Below are 15,668 nucleotides of genomic sequence, written 5' to 3'. Positions count from 1 at the left end.
CTGTAGAGAGAGAGATATTTTTTTCAGAAGTATTTTAGCATTAATAGCATAACAGTTTCTTCTCGTGTCTATGCATCATTTAGGGACATGTTATGCACCGACCGTATGTTGCCATGATGTGTAAATAAGGCTTTTTAAGTTCACCCTGCTGCATGAACTAGATGTGCAGACTGACTGCAATGTGGTAAATAAAGTAGGGACGTCTGAGACAGACTGACAGCATGGCTTCTGGCACATAAAGTTTAATGCACACGAAGGTCCACTCCATCCAGTGACACACAGTTCCACGATCCCTACACATGGCACGAGACAGCCTCCACACAGTGACACAGTGTGTCACAAAGCCTGAACCAAGTTCTATTATTGAAGATGAGTTTGTTGAGCGCACCGTCACCACTAAAGGCTCATCTCAATAAAAATATGAAATACATTTATGAAAATGCATTTGTAAATCTGCAGCCTGAGGAGCAGTGTTATGACCCAGGGCACTGTGACTGCTGTATACACGTGCAACACTTGAGCTCTTGATCTGGGTCTGATTTCCCAAGATGGTGTCTCCACAGAGGCAGATCAGTTTCCCTGGCTGCCAGAACATCAAGCAGACAGAGCATGGGAGGCTTTAGTTCTGCTGTGGTGGGTGCCTGCCTGCCTCTCAGCCTCTCCTCAACTCAACTGCACTGCAGCACTAGGCTGGGCTGGCTTCTGTTTAAAACTCACCTCTTCTCAGCTAGCCTAGCCTGCTGCAACGTGGCTCCCTCTGTGGCACAGTTATTCCAACAATGGGGATATCTACCTGAGGTGTTTAGTACCAATGGGGATATCTTCTGTCCATTTTACCACCACATTCATGGTTATGAAGACGCATTGAATATCGCAAACTGTGATTTTCTGGGGATTGAGAACAGATTATTTCTCAATGGCACTCGTAAACTCACAACAGAGTCTTATATAAAGTATGTATGTGTATGGTTCTTGCTCTATGTCCACTGATGAATGCCTGTCTGCTACATAGGAATCTAGTACTACGTAATAGTACAGAGATAATTAGGATTCAGTTGAGGGATTTGTGCATATAAGTCATTCATACTGTAACACTCTTTTATACACCACATGCCATTTGAAAGTTTCTCTCAAATGACTTAAACGGACTTGATTTTCATGAAGGGACACAGGGAGGAGGAGCAGTGGGAAGGAGAGAGTTTCTTCTGGTTCTTCCTTTAGTCTTGATTTGACTAGTGACTGGGGAAAAAAAGAGCCTGGCCAGTCTTCCCTTCATCACAGGGAGAGAACACATCACGTCTCAGTCTCAGACGCCTGAATGTATAGCTGCACCCCCCCATCCCTCTCTCAGCTGACACTGCTCTCTCCTCTCTTCTATCTCTCCTTCTCACCCCGCACACTGGTCGCTCGCTTTCTCTCAATCCCTATCCCTTTCTCCTTCGCTCTCTCTGTCCCCCTCTCTCTTCTTTCTCTCTCCTCTCTCTGAAGAACTTCAAGCGAAACTCACTGATTGTGTCTTGAGCATGCTAATATCTAGCCTCTCTCTCTCTCTGTTTGTGTTGACTGGATACCTCTCCATATGGGGATAGGACTGGTATGACTGGGAAGCATCTGGTCACACCTGGACTATAATTTCAAATAATTTCTACTGGAATGTTACTGTTGTCTACCATTTGTTAAAGCAATGGCATTAATAAGTAGCACTGATGATTCCCACTATGGCTCATGTATTTTAACTTTTAACTTTTTAAAAAAATTTTTTTTTACAGTTGCACACCTTAACTGTAGCGTCAGCTAAATAAAGTACTGTCTGGGGCTTTCTAGTCTATTTGTCAACTTTAAAATGTGCTTCTCTACAGGGAAGGAAATGTATTATTACTGGGAAATCTACAGAATGTCAGAATCACTCGTTCAATGTATTCCCTCTTTATACTTTCAGATAGCTAAGCAGACAAATATTTACCCACTGATTTATGTATACACTAGATGAGGCTTAGAGGGTGCTGTGTTGAAGCCAACGTGTCTCCATCTTGACACTCCCCCACCATTGTAAAAATATATTTTGGAATAGAAATGTATGCCACATTTATTATATTACAGACACCTTATTAATGCATACTTTTAAATTATATTATGTGAGCTAAACATAAAAAAACGAAATATACACTATTTAAAAACATTTTCCTTAAAGTATAAATGTTACTAATGTTCCTACTACAACAACAAAAAATACTTAAATATAGTACATGTACTTTTGTCCTTGAAACATTTTATTGAAATACTGTAGATTTCCATTCATTCCTATAAAGGACTGTTCCAATACGTGTGCTGTGCTAATATGGCTGAACAGTGGTTTCAAAGCCTCTCAATGGCCAACACATAGCATCAGCAATCCAGGGTTTATATACATCATTAGTTTTACTGCAAAGTCCAATCTGTGATACCATATAGTAGTCAAATCTGAACTCCCAGAAATTAGATTTGCCAAGCTGATACTGTCTGTGTGTTATTAGTTATTTCTGTGTTGCGTGTGTGATTTGAATACTACTGGTCGGATACAAGGTTCTGATTCTAATAGGAATCCGTGTAATCTGATGCAATCTTCTAGACCGAAACAGTCCAACACCCATTTAAATTAATTAACATAAATTGTATTGTGGTACCTCAAACCTTTTTTGTTTTTAGGTTTTTTAGAAAGCGTTTTGAGATACTTTGTCAGGTTTGATTTGGCAAGAGGCCTGTATTCCAATAATCTGTCCAATCAACTCCTGTGTTGTGATAAATCGTGTTGACTCTAGTAAGCTCATTAACGCTGGAGCTACAGTCCTTGTTCAGGCACAGGTAGGGTGCAATGAAGGGTTCTAATCGGAACTGCCAATTAAAACTGAGCAGGTTGACAGGAATTATCGTGGCTAATTTACCACCATTTGTGTGTATTGACACCAAGCCGAAGAGAAACAGTCAAGAGAAATTAGCTTCTCAAGAGCTACTAAAAATAAAGCTGCAATTGATGAGTCCTGTGGGAGTGTGAAAAGTAAGATGTAATGACTACTTTCTGTAATAGTTTTTGGTCACAGAGTCTGAACCCATTACCCTTGGTTAAGTGCTCTTCCTCTGAAACTGACATTCATCAATATACTGTAGGAGCGTCATGCCATTGAATTCTCTTGAAATATTATTGATTGTGGCAAAATGTACTAATTTAAAGCATTTTAGGTGTACCTTCTCTTTGGTGTACTCTAAGTAAAGACATTGATTATCAGACCTAAGATCGAAAAAGACCAAGCTCCCTTTCCACTCAGTAAGGACCACTATAGATCATCCATTAAAACCACCAAATACAGTATGTGGTAATTATTTTACAGCGGTCAGTTAGAGGTGGATTTGGGTTCAGCATGGCCTTTGCGAAGGCTATCAATGTTCATGTTTTTGTTATAATTTCCCTTTTGAGTGAAAATCTTATTACAGAATCTCAGCAGAGGAGGGGTTCACCATAATCTTCACCATCATAATCAACATCATCACCTTCATCCTTATCATCGTCATAATCATCATCTGTTCCTTCCTCTCAGATCCTGCCTCCTCTTTTTCCATTGGGACGTTGCAGTGTGGTGTGTTGCACCAGTGCCCCCCAACCCCCCACACCTCCCCCTTCAGTCCTCCTGCCAGGAGCTGTTACAGGTCCCCCTTCCACCCTCCTCCCCTCTCCCCCTCCCTCCCCCAGCCAGAGGAGGAAGCGACGGTAATGTCAGAAACGATTAGAAAGACAGGGGCCGTTACAGCAGCTCTCAACAGGGCCACAGAACTGTGCTGTCTTGAGACACACAGCCAGGTCTTCTAATCTCGCCTATTTAGGCTGTGTTTGACAGTGCTGTAGATTGTCAGTGAGTTTGATTAGGAGACCCAGGAGACATGGCCAGCTGACACAGAGACACAGGTCTGTTCACTGTTCCAGGTTAGGTGTACTGGGTCAAACATGTTGGCACTATGTATTTTTTTACCTTGTCCAGATTTACAGATGTGACGTGGAGTCAAACAAGGATTAAAGATGGTAGAACTGTTGTTGGCTTTTCCATGGTAATTTATAACAGAGATCTCTTCATTTCCTCTCAATGATATTTTCCATTCTAAGATGGTGGAACTCTGTTGATCCTTTAATGTGGCCTTTTGGATGATCCTGGTGCCACAACATGAAATGCCCAAAAGCAATAATCACAGAGAGACTGTACTATTAATATTAATATCCGGGGGAAGAGGGTGATAATGTCTGTGTTTATGTTTCGAGTCTTGAAGATTTTGTGATGAACCCAAGAGGCACTCTAAATGAGTCTGACACCCCTGACACCATAGGGTGTGTGTGTGTGTATTTTTGTTGTTGTATTTTTTTAAATTCGGATCCCCATTGGCTGTTGCCAAAGCAGCAGCTACTCGTCTTTGGGTCTTTCTTCGTGAGTGTGAGTGTGTGACACTGTGAGCGAGGGTGTGTGTGACGCTGTGAGTGTGTTTGACTGTCTAGGGAGTGCTCCACAGCCTCCTAAACCCCACCCACACAGTGAAGATGCTCCAAGCATGAGAGCTCAAACACAGCCCTGAAGCACCTTAGTGACACCGGTTACATAATGCTCCTTCTCATGCATATTCATAACGCTTAGAAAAACAAGTTTATATCCTCTATGAATGATTTCAAGTTCATTATCAACCACTATGCTTTGAATTTCTTGACTCTTTTTATTCTTCTCGTCTGCTTTTTCAGTAAAGAGAGCTGAGTGAGCTATATCTTATTGAAATAAACTATTCAGAGTCAGATTACATAATGTGTTAACATGTTTCAAGTTTTTCCAAGTTGCATAATGACTTGAAAAATAAATAGAAAGGTGATTTATTCTATGGAGAGAATGGAAATGTCCAGTGCTGCTCTCCCTGTCCAGTACTAGTGATGGCAGCAGTTAGACATAGGTGATACACTCAGTGGTGCTGGTCAGACACACTCCACAGCGGTGGTGTAAAGTACTTAAGTAAAAAATATTTTAAAGTACTGCTTAAGTCGTTTTGGGGGGTATCTGTACTTTACTATTTATATGTTTGACTACTTTTACTTCACTACATTGCTAAAGAAAATAATGTACTTTTTACTCCATACATTTTCCCTGACACCCAAAAGTACTCGTTACATTTTGAATGCTTAGCAGAACAGGAAAATATTCACCCACTTATCAAGAGAACATCCCTGGTCATCCCTCCTGCCTCTGATCTGGTGGAATCACTAAACACATATGCTTCGTTTGTGAATTATTTCTGAGTGTTGGAGTGTGCCCCTGGCTATCCATAAATTTAAAATACAAGAAAATTGTGCGGTAGGGTTTGCATAATATGAGGAATTTGAAATGATTTATACATTTACTTTTGATACTTAAGTATATTTTAGCAATTACATTTACTTTTAATACTTAAGTATATTTCAAAACAAATACTTTTAGACTTTAACTCAAGTAGTAGTTTTCTGGGTGACTTTCACTTTTACTTGAGTCATTTTCTTTTAAGGTGTCTTTACTTTTACTCAAGTATGACAATTAGGTACTTTTTCCACAACTGCTCCACAGTCACACCTCAGGGCTACAGGGTAGGTGTACATGGGGTCCATGTTGGCTGAGCAGGTAGGCAGCTGCACTGTCACCAGGTGTGTCTTGTTGTAGGTACACACACGATGGTAGGACTCTATGTAGGGAGGGTCCAGGACAGGCTTCTGAAGAGACACACACAGAGACCAGGTTCATTTCGATTAACATGTTCGTTCATTCAACAAGCTCCACAATTAAGTTACTCCATTGGAAGTACAGTTTATGATAAATTAGTTTATAATATATTTATTTATTACCTACTTTATTTTGTCACTGGTCGATTTAGCCTTTAGCCGGGATACAGTGATGCATTGTTCTACAATAATCATCACGCTGTAGTTTAGTACTCATAATTAAATAGTTTACAGAGTTTGCTGACATCTACTGATTTGTAACCGTTATCTGCAGTCTGACTGCATAGGACTCTCCTGCTCACCGTCCTCACCTCCCAGGTCTCACAGCGCCCCCAGCAGGTGTCCGTGGGGATGTGCAGCCCGCCACAGCCTGGTTTCCTGGCCCGGAAAGTAAACTCCGGACAGCACAGCCAATGAAGCGGGCAGGTTGACGGATGAAGCCTGGATTAGTGTAATGCCATGATCACAGCACTGTACAGCACAGCAGCACAGAACACAACCTGCACAGACACCACAGGGTTATCTCTATTGCCTAACATTACACTCTCTCTATATCTCTATATCTTTTATCGAAGTCTTCATATAGTTTGTGTATAGCAAGTTAATGTGGTTAGTATTTTTGTACTTTATTGTTGGTATTTTAATGAAAAATGTAAATAAGTATTAAGCAAAATCTTAAAAAATGAAACATTCCAGAGATCTCTGATTGCTGACCCAAACTCCATAAAGAGTAAGTGTGACTGATCTAAATAAAGTGTTATAACTCACCACTGAGTACCTCTCCTCTGGGTCATCTGGGCTCACAACTGGTCTCACTGCAGTAGATCTCCACTGAAGAGGACTACCACTGAACCTCTGAATCAGGAGCTGCAGTAACTCCGGTAGCTGTGATGTCTCTGACAGCACCTGCTAATGGATCCCAGGGAGGAACTTCCAGCTATTTATCCCAGCATGTCACGTCAATCAGGAGCCAGGCTCCTGTCTGATCCCCCTTAGGCCTTTCTACCTCATCAGCCCAGTCACCTGTGAACTACAGGCCATTAGCCTGATTAGGGACTGTGGCTGCTTCTTTGTTCATAGCGATCCACATAGAAGAGGGGGGAAACACAATCATACCTGTAGATCTACACCCAGGCTAATTTAGCTGATGGACCTCAGGAGCTGTTCTTACACGTGAGATCCTTTCCCTGGACCTGCTAATTAACTTGTGTGTTCTTATCCATTTCAGTACAAGTCTGTAAATGTAATTACATTTTGTAAATATTAATTTATATTTTCACAGAGCACTTACTGTAGCTCTAATTTGGATGTTTAGTGTGTGGAGCCCATGGAGACAGGAGTATTTTACGGTCTGGTCTGATATGTGTCAGCCACAGTAACGGAGATGAGAGCAGGGAGAGAGAGAGAGAGAGAGACGAGAAGACCTGATGGTTTATTTGGATGAGTAAATACTTCCCTCATCATGAAATGACCGTCTCCCTCAGGATAATGGGGATTGGTGCAGAAGAACTCAAGTACTTTACGTAATGAACCTCAACCTCCACCCAGTTATGGTTAGATTAGAGTAGCAGGGAGGGAGGATGAGTCAGGGATGACTCCACCTGATCTCAGTCATCTAAGCCCCCTCCTCACTTCCTGGATATCACATATTACCTGGCATTTTCTAAAGAGTTCTAAAGTTCAAGCCATGTTTTCTAATACCTGTATATCTCTGGCTCTGGTTAAGATGATAATACAGTGGTGACCTCTTGTTCCTGCTGGCAGGACTGACTATTCCCATAACTCAAAGGACCCCATTCAACCATGGACGTTTAGTTAAGGATACTGAATGAGTTGTGGGGTGGGGGAAAAAATTGCAATTCTCAAAAACTATACAATGATAATGGACTGGCTGCCTTTGCTGTTGTCAATAACTGTACAAAAGGCCAGGTGTATATTATGTTTATTTATTTTTTCAATTAAATCTGCAATAAATACTAATTTCATTACATGGCCCCAGCAGACAGCAGATCTTAAACTGGTGAGACAGTTTAACGTTTCACTCTGTTCCAGGCATACAGCAATTGATATGTAACACCGACACTCTAGTCTCTAGTCAGCTATAGAGACCCACTGGAGGAGGAGTGGAGTGTTTATTTGCTAGTGTGACATTATTACGATTCCATCAAAGCCGCTAGTCTGGCAATAGTGTTGCTGAAGAACATGCCAGATTTAAAAAGGACACTCTAAACCTACCTATCCATAAGATCTGCGTTTGGTGAAGTGGATGGGTTTTTATATCAATATAATACCTGAATTCTGAGATGTGATTTGAAGAAGAAGTTGTTCTTGCAGTGACTATCAGTGTTCATGTTGTTGTTCCACTGGTTACAATGGGATACACTTTTGTAGGCTATAGCCCCCAACCCCTACAGGTGTGACAAAATGGGGAGTATGTCCGACGTGACTGGTTGATATATTTAGCTGGCCGGACTCGGTCTGAAACCCACTCCTCGATCGGTAGAGGCTCTCTTTACTCTCGGAGTTGTGTAGATATCTCCACATTTGCGCGCGGTGGGAGGGGTGTAACTGTGCTGGTGCTTCACAACTTGTACTGTACAGCGCACTCTGTTTTCCTTATTCCAATCAATGAGTATTGTTATTGCCGGACTTGTATCTGATTGCCAGACAACTGAAACACGTCTATTCAACTTTGTTACATGTAAGTAGACACCTTTTGGCGAAATTAATGATAGTGGCTTTCAGTTTGGAAAGCGCAATATTACTTTACTTACTCTGAAGAAGCTTTTAGTGTTTGATTTTAGGCCTATTGTTAGAATATTTGACCCTCTATTCACCCCTCGACTTGTGTTCAGATGATCATATTAGCCAATATATCATTGAATTAGCATATTTGAGTTTTGTTCCCCCCTCTCTTCATAAATCGTGTAGCCTATGATGAGTTTCTCATTAGGCAACTTCACCATATTTTGACAGAACTATAGGACGAGCTGCACGTCGACAGTATAGCCTTCATTATTAAAATTCTTCTGGTCCATACTTGTCTGCCTCAAGGACTCTTGACATTACAGAACTTGGGTTTGAAGCGCACTAGAGCGGCACTGAACACGTGCCCACTGGTGCTCTATTTTAGGCAGTGACAAGTTCACGAAGTCGACACGCCTGTCGTGCTATCTAGCATTTCGCTAGTCAAAGTGCACGACATTTATTCTTAACTCGACCTATGTGAGGAATATTTTAAACTCTAATGGAAAAAACTATCTTCCCACTGGGCACGGACTTAATTTCAAAGTCTAGTTTGATTGACATTCGGTTGAGTTGTCAACTAACGTGAATTCAACAACAAATGTCACCACGTCATTGGATATAGGTTAAACGTCGGGTGAAAGAAAATACAACATTCCCTTATATTGATTACTTTTTGATAATCCAATCAGTTTTCCACATGGATTCAACTTCATCACATTGCCTTTTGTTGTTTAAATTAGTGGAAGATTTGATTGACCAGTTTTTGCCTAAAAACAAGCTTGTTTGATTATGTTTAACTGTTCTCTCAACAGTGTATGACTGGCATTTTTATGGGACACATTACGTTTCATTCATGCAGCCAATTTGCAAGACAAGACCCTCTGATAGTTTCTTTATGAATGGAAATAATGCTACAGGTTATTTTTAGCTGTAAAAACATTATACAACTACTTGAATTAGCATGGACACTTTTTCAATGTGATGAAGTTCTTGCATTACTTACAATTGATCAAAGTTACTGCTTTGTTGCTGTTCTATTTGAGATCTTTGCATTTTACTTTTAAGTTGTTGATTCTTTAAAAAAAATTGTAAAAAAAAAAAAAAATGGTTTCCCCGTAGGAGAACCCTTTTTGGTTCCAGCCAGGTAAAACCATTTTTCGTTCCAGGTAGAACGCTTTTGGTTTCCGTGTTGAACTCTGTGGAAAGAGTTCTACATGGAACCCAAAATGGTTAGACTCGGAACCAAGAAGGGTTCTTCAAAGGGTTCTCCTATGGGGACAGCCAAAGAACCCTTCTAGTTTCTAGATGGCAGTTTATTTTCTAAGAGTGGACACTGGTTCTCTTGAGCACATACCATAACATTAGGTCAGGGAAATGATAGTCATGATTGATGTTGGATTGACTTGAGTTAGACCCAGAAAGTAGATGCTGTGAAAAGTCAGATGTCTGGCAAAGTTTACAATGACTTTACTTGTATTAAACTTTGCCTTGAAACGATCAGAGAGACCAAATATTTCAGATTGAATAAATTCACAGAGATAGCCTAATATGTCAGTTAGTTTTTACAAGGTGGAAGTTGATTTGTAAAACTTTTTCTCAGTATAATTTCCCTCATGTTAACGTCCTCATGTCCATTTTGTCAACCATAGAATCTGCTTGGACCTGAATGCTCATTAAATGATTATCTGACATGTAAAATCATGCTTCCTGGTTTATGGAACCGATGAATGAAAGCTACAACCAGAGGGAGATATACAGCACAAGCCCAGTCAAGTAATTGGTCTCTTTGCCAATAACAATGTCTCTGCACAGCATATTGGATGTTAAATACTAACAATGAAAGGCAGAACAGATCAGAGCAGTATGACTTAGTCATTATGAGTGGGAGTCATGTCCTTGACCCTATTTGCCAACCTGTTCCCGTGAGGCCTGAGCTAGACTGGCTGAGTGGTTCTGATATGGGGAGGCCTGTCTGTCTGTCCTCTGCCTCCTCTGAGTCGGCAGATTAAAGAAAACAATGCCCTCTCTCTGTTGAACATTCATGTCTCTCCACAGGCTTACACAGGATACTGCATATGCCCCAAACTGCCCTTCCCAGTGTCCCTTTCTTTAAATGAAACGGGAGACTATTTTTCCTCACCCTCATCTCTCCCCATTTGTGTCACGTGTGTGTCAGAATGCTTGGCTGGATGGGTGGAACTAGCCCAACACACTACTGATTTATTACCCCTGTTCAAACATGACAAAAGGTCTGTGTGCCCTCAAGTCTTGACAGCATTAAAGCCACACTGTAGTTTGTTGTTGCCAGTTACATACACAGGCTGAAACCAAACAAATGCGTCAGCAAAACAAATATTGTTCAATTTATGCAAAAGAGGACACCAGCACCACTTTGATATATCCCTTGCATAGGCCCTCCCCCCCAGGCCTCCAAAAACAAAACAAAGAAGTGTTAGGCCTATACTGTTGACGGAAATAGAAGGTATGGTGCGTAACCCTCCACCTCGTTGTCCAGCCATGGAGTCATTAGGTGAATGGACTGGACATGTGTTCCAGTGGACAAACAGACGGTGCTATCTGTCTATGTCATATGTCTGAAGCCTGTGTTATTGTGTTATTGCCTCCCCCCCTGGTCTTTTTCCAGTGCATTGTTACAGTATGTGTTTTTGACCCCCACTGTATCCACAATTAGAGCAACCCTGTATGACTTTGTCTCAGGGACACACAATCTCTGTCCCCCTCTCTCTCTCCAGCTGACATGAACCTTTGGATAGCACAGATGCCACACTGAGGATAGCGACAACACAGTTTAGGACTATGATTGAATTGAGTTGCTTCTCAGTCCTGACACTACGGTCTTTCCACGAAATGAGTGCCTTTTGCGTCCCTTTGTAATTTAAATAAATATTACATATGATATTAAATCAATCCTGTTATATTAAATAAAGTACCCTTTAATACAGACCACGTGTAGAATTCAATCAAATGATTTTTATTGTGAATAAAAACTTACTAATGTGCCAAAAAACAAACAATTACTTGTCCCTCTGTGCACCTTCTGTAACTTCTAGAACCATTTAACCCCAAAATATCTTCCAAGTTCTCTCCATCATTCCAAAGCCCTAGTTATTTTGTTGCTTTGACAAAGTCATTTCTGAAGATGATTTATTTACATTTTTTGTGATTTTTCATTTTAAGGTCAACCCTGTTATTTGAATTTAGCTCTTGTTTTAATATACACTGCTCAAAAAAATAAAGGGAACACTAAAATAACACATCCTAGATCTGAATGAATGAAATATTCTTATTAAATACTTTTTTCTTTACATTGTTGAATGTGTTGACAACAAAATCACACAAAAGTTCTCAATGGAAATCAAATGTATCAACCCATGGAGGTCTGGATTTGGAGTCACACTCAAAATTAAAGTGGAAAACCACACTATAGGCTGATCCAACTTTGATGTAATGTCCTTAAAACAAGTCAAAATGAGGCTCAGTAGTGTGTGTGGCCTCCACGTGCCTGTATGACCTCCCTACAACGCCTGGGCATGCTCCTGATGAGGTGGCGGATGGTCTCCTGAGGGATCTCCTCCCAGACCTGGACTAAAGCATCCGCCAACTCCTGGACAGTCTGTTGGTGGATGGAGCGAGACATGATGTCCCAGATGTGCTCAATTGGATTCAGGTCTGGGGAACGGGCGGGCCAGTCCTTAGCATCAATGCCTTCCTCTTGCAGTAACTGCTGACACACTCCAGCCACATGAGGTCTAGCATTGTCTTGCATTAGGAGGAACCCAGGGCCAACCGCACCAGCATATGGTTTCACAAGGGGTCTGAGGATCTCATCTCGGTACCTAGGCTACCTCTGGCGGGCACATGGAGGGCTGTGCAGCCCCCCAAAGAAATGCCACCCCACACCATGACTGACCCACCGCCAAACCGGTCATGCTGGAGGATGTTGCAGGCAGCAGAACGTTCTCCACGGCGTCTCCAGACTGTCGCGTCTGTCACATGTGCTCAGTGTGAACCTGCTTTCATCTGTAAAGAGCACAGTGCGCCAGTGGCGAATTTGCCAATCTTGGTGTTCTCTGGCAAATGAAAAACGTCCTGCACGGTGTTGGGCTGTAAGCACAACCCCTACCTGTGGACGTCGGGCCCTCATACCACCCTCATGGAGTCTGTTTCTGACCGTTTGAGCAGACACATGCACATTTGTGGCCTGCTGGAGGTCATTTTGCAGGGCTCTGGCAGTGCTCCTCCTGCTCCTCCTTGCACAAAGACGGAGGTAGCGGTCCTGCTGCTGGGTTGTTGCCCTCCTACGGCCTCCTCCACGTCTCCTGATGTACTGGCCTGTCTCCTGGTAGTGCCTCCATGCTCTGGACACTACGCTGACAGACACAGCAAACCTTCTTGCCACAGCTCGCATTGATGTCCCATCCTGGATGAGCTGCACTACCTGAGCCACTTGTGTGGGTTGTAGACTCCGTCTCATGCTACCACTAGAGTGAAAGCACCGCCAGCATTCAAAAGTGACCAAAACATCAGCCAGGAAGCATAGGAACTGAGAAGTGGTCTGTGGTCCCCACCTGCAGAACCACTCCTTTATTGAGGGTGTCTTGCTAATTGCCTATAATTTCCACCTGTTGTCTATTCCATTTGCACAACAGCATGTGCAATTTATTGTCAATCAGTGTTGCTTCCTAAGTGGACAGTTTGATTTCACAGAAGTGTGATTGACTTGGAGTTACATTGTGTTGTTTAAGTGTTCCCTTTATTTTTTTGAGCAGTGTATATACAGTATGTTTTTTAATAACTTCTATTTTAATAGTCAAATCATAGTGTAAAATCAGGTCGAGCATAGTATACATTTTTAACCTCTTGAGATGGGGAAACAGTTTTTTATTAAGTTTTATATGTGCTCTTTATGACAGAATGTTAAAATTAGGTAAAATCAACTGTTATTTTTTTGGGACCAAGTTACACTTCTCATAAGGGACCAAATTGGCGAAATGACCCATTAGCAGTGGTGGATAAGGCCTCGCCTCGTGTTTATGCATTTTAAAGTTCACCCTGTGTTTATTGCCATTATTCTCTGTATAAGTTATATAGGGAGAGGTGACGAGCTGTAGGTTAAGACTCTTATTGTGTATTGAGTATTTTGGCCACAGTCACCTGTTGCCTTTTCATAGCTGTCAGTCAAGTTTGATAATTGAGAGAGAGCAAAGAGAGTGGAGCGAGCAGAGAGAGAGCAGAGAAATTAAGTAGACATCTTTAAAGGTCACACATATTTCCTATCACTTATTTGCATCCTTGAGCTACATGAAACAAGACAAAACAGAACTTCCCCGACCCCCACCAGAGACAGAACTTAAACTGATAGAAGCAATCATGGCTTGAGACTCAGGTTAGGACAAATTGTGAAGAATTATTAAATATTAAAGCATTCGATCTCTCACTAAAGGCTTCAGTCATACAAAAGTTAAACTTCAATCTGAACTGGTGTCAATGGTGTATTGGAGGTGAAGTCAGGTGCAGGAGAGCAGAGTATAATGAACAGGCGCACTTATATTATCGTTCCAAAATCGAGAGCACTCCATAAATCAAACGCGCTAAAAAACGGAACGTAAAAGTAAAGCGTGTAAACTAACACCACATAACATGAAACAATTACACACAAAACATGATGGGAAACAGAGGGTTAAATACAAGTAGATTGATTGGGGAAATGAATACCAGGTGTGTATGGAAACAAGACAAGACAAATGGATATATGAAAACGGGAGCGGCGATGGCTAGAAAGCCGGTGACGTCGATCGCCGAACGCCGCCCGAAGTCGTGACAACTGGTTCTCTAGCAGATTAGTAAGAATTTCTCACCCCATGTTCAAGAATGGCCTTTTTCCCTTTATTTAGATTACAACCTCTCACTTTCGGTTATTTGAAAATGAAATCAAAATATTAAATTCACACAGGACACCGAATAAGGCAGAAGAAATACTCCAGATATAACAGACTGACCCCAGCCCCACGACACATAAACTATTGCAGCATAACCAACTAATGCTGCACATTACCTCAAAAATGGAAGAGGCAAGTGGAAGAGGGATAAAGTAAGGAACTTGCCTGACAGCCCCGCATTAAGAAAATTGCGATAAATAAAAAAAATCTACCAGTTTAATTTAAGGACCCGAAAAAATGACAGCTGTGTCATAGATTGCTAAAATAATGTAGTTGTGAAGATATTTTGATGTACTGATTCCATGGCACATGGTTTATGAACTGATACGCAAAATGACACCTGATTCAAAACGTATAATATTAAAGTTGATCTACCCCCTAAAAAAATCGAATAAAAATACATGTTTGGCAAAATGTTGGATTATGCAGTCTGCTGGTGTTCTCCATGTTGTGATTTCTGTCTTCACTCTGGTGAGTGGTAGGGTTGCAACAGTCATAACAAGGTATAACTGGGGAACAAGGTATAACTGGGGAACACGGTGACGGTGTATTACAGGCTTTAAGTGTGAATACATGGATCGGTATGCTATTGCTACTACTGAGTGAATTTCAGTATGTGTGCATCTCATTGACTGTTCTTGTGTAAAGGGTATTGCATTAAATTGAAGGTGTCACTCATAAACAATAAACTGAACAGAAGCAATAAATATTCTCTACACTCCTTATGTCAGCGTTATGTCAGTGTTATGTCAGTGTTATATCAGTGTTATGTCAGTGTTATGTCAGTGTTAAGCCAGTGTTATGTCAGTGTTATATCAGTGTTATATCAGTGTTATATCAGTGTTATATCAGTGTTATGTCAGTGTTATATCAGTGTTATGTCAGTGTTATGTCAGTGTTAAGCCAGTGTTATGTCAGTGTTAAGCCAGTGTTATGTCAGTGTTATGTCGGTGTTATATCAGTGTTATATCAGTGTTATGTCAGTGTTATGTCAGTGTTATATCAGTGTTATGTCAGTGTTATGTCAGTGTTATATCAGTGTAATGTCAGTGTTATATCAGTGTTATGTCAGTGTTATATCAGTGTTATGTCAGTGTTAAGCCAGTGTTATGTCAGTGTAATTCAGTGTGTGCCAAATGTAACATGTAAATATGATCCTATACCGCACGTGTTTCAAACAGGAGATTGACGTATATGTGTGTCATGTT

At 41.2% G+C, this 15,668-nt stretch overlaps 1 protein-coding gene and 1 pseudogene across 12 annotated transcripts in view; one reads left to right on the top strand and one right to left on the bottom strand.

The window, feature by feature from the left end:
- Positions 1-4,946: 4,946 nt before the first annotated feature.
- On the bottom strand, positions 4,947-6,546 carry LOC139374481 (glycoprotein hormone beta-5-like; annotated as a pseudogene).
- Positions 6,547-8,236: 1,690 nt separating this feature from the next.
- Positions 8,237-15,668, top strand: part of LOC139375161 (spectrin repeat containing, nuclear envelope 2b) — a 143,586-nt gene continuing 136,154 nt past the window's right edge. For all 12 annotated transcript variants that reach the window (XM_071116696.1, XM_071116688.1, XM_071116699.1 and 9 more), the window contains exon 1: positions 8,237-8,453. The gene's annotated coding sequence lies outside the window, so the exon portion shown is untranslated. The remainder of the gene's footprint in view (positions 8,454-15,668) is intronic.

Source organism: Oncorhynchus clarkii, chromosome 19, assembly GCF_045791955.1.
Source record: "Oncorhynchus clarkii lewisi isolate Uvic-CL-2024 chromosome 19, UVic_Ocla_1.0, whole genome shotgun sequence".
Lineage (NCBI taxonomy): Eukaryota > Metazoa > Chordata > Actinopteri > Salmoniformes > Salmonidae > Oncorhynchus > Oncorhynchus clarkii.
Note: the sequence above shows the minus strand (reverse complement) of the source record. Positions and strands in the feature narration are given on the sequence as shown.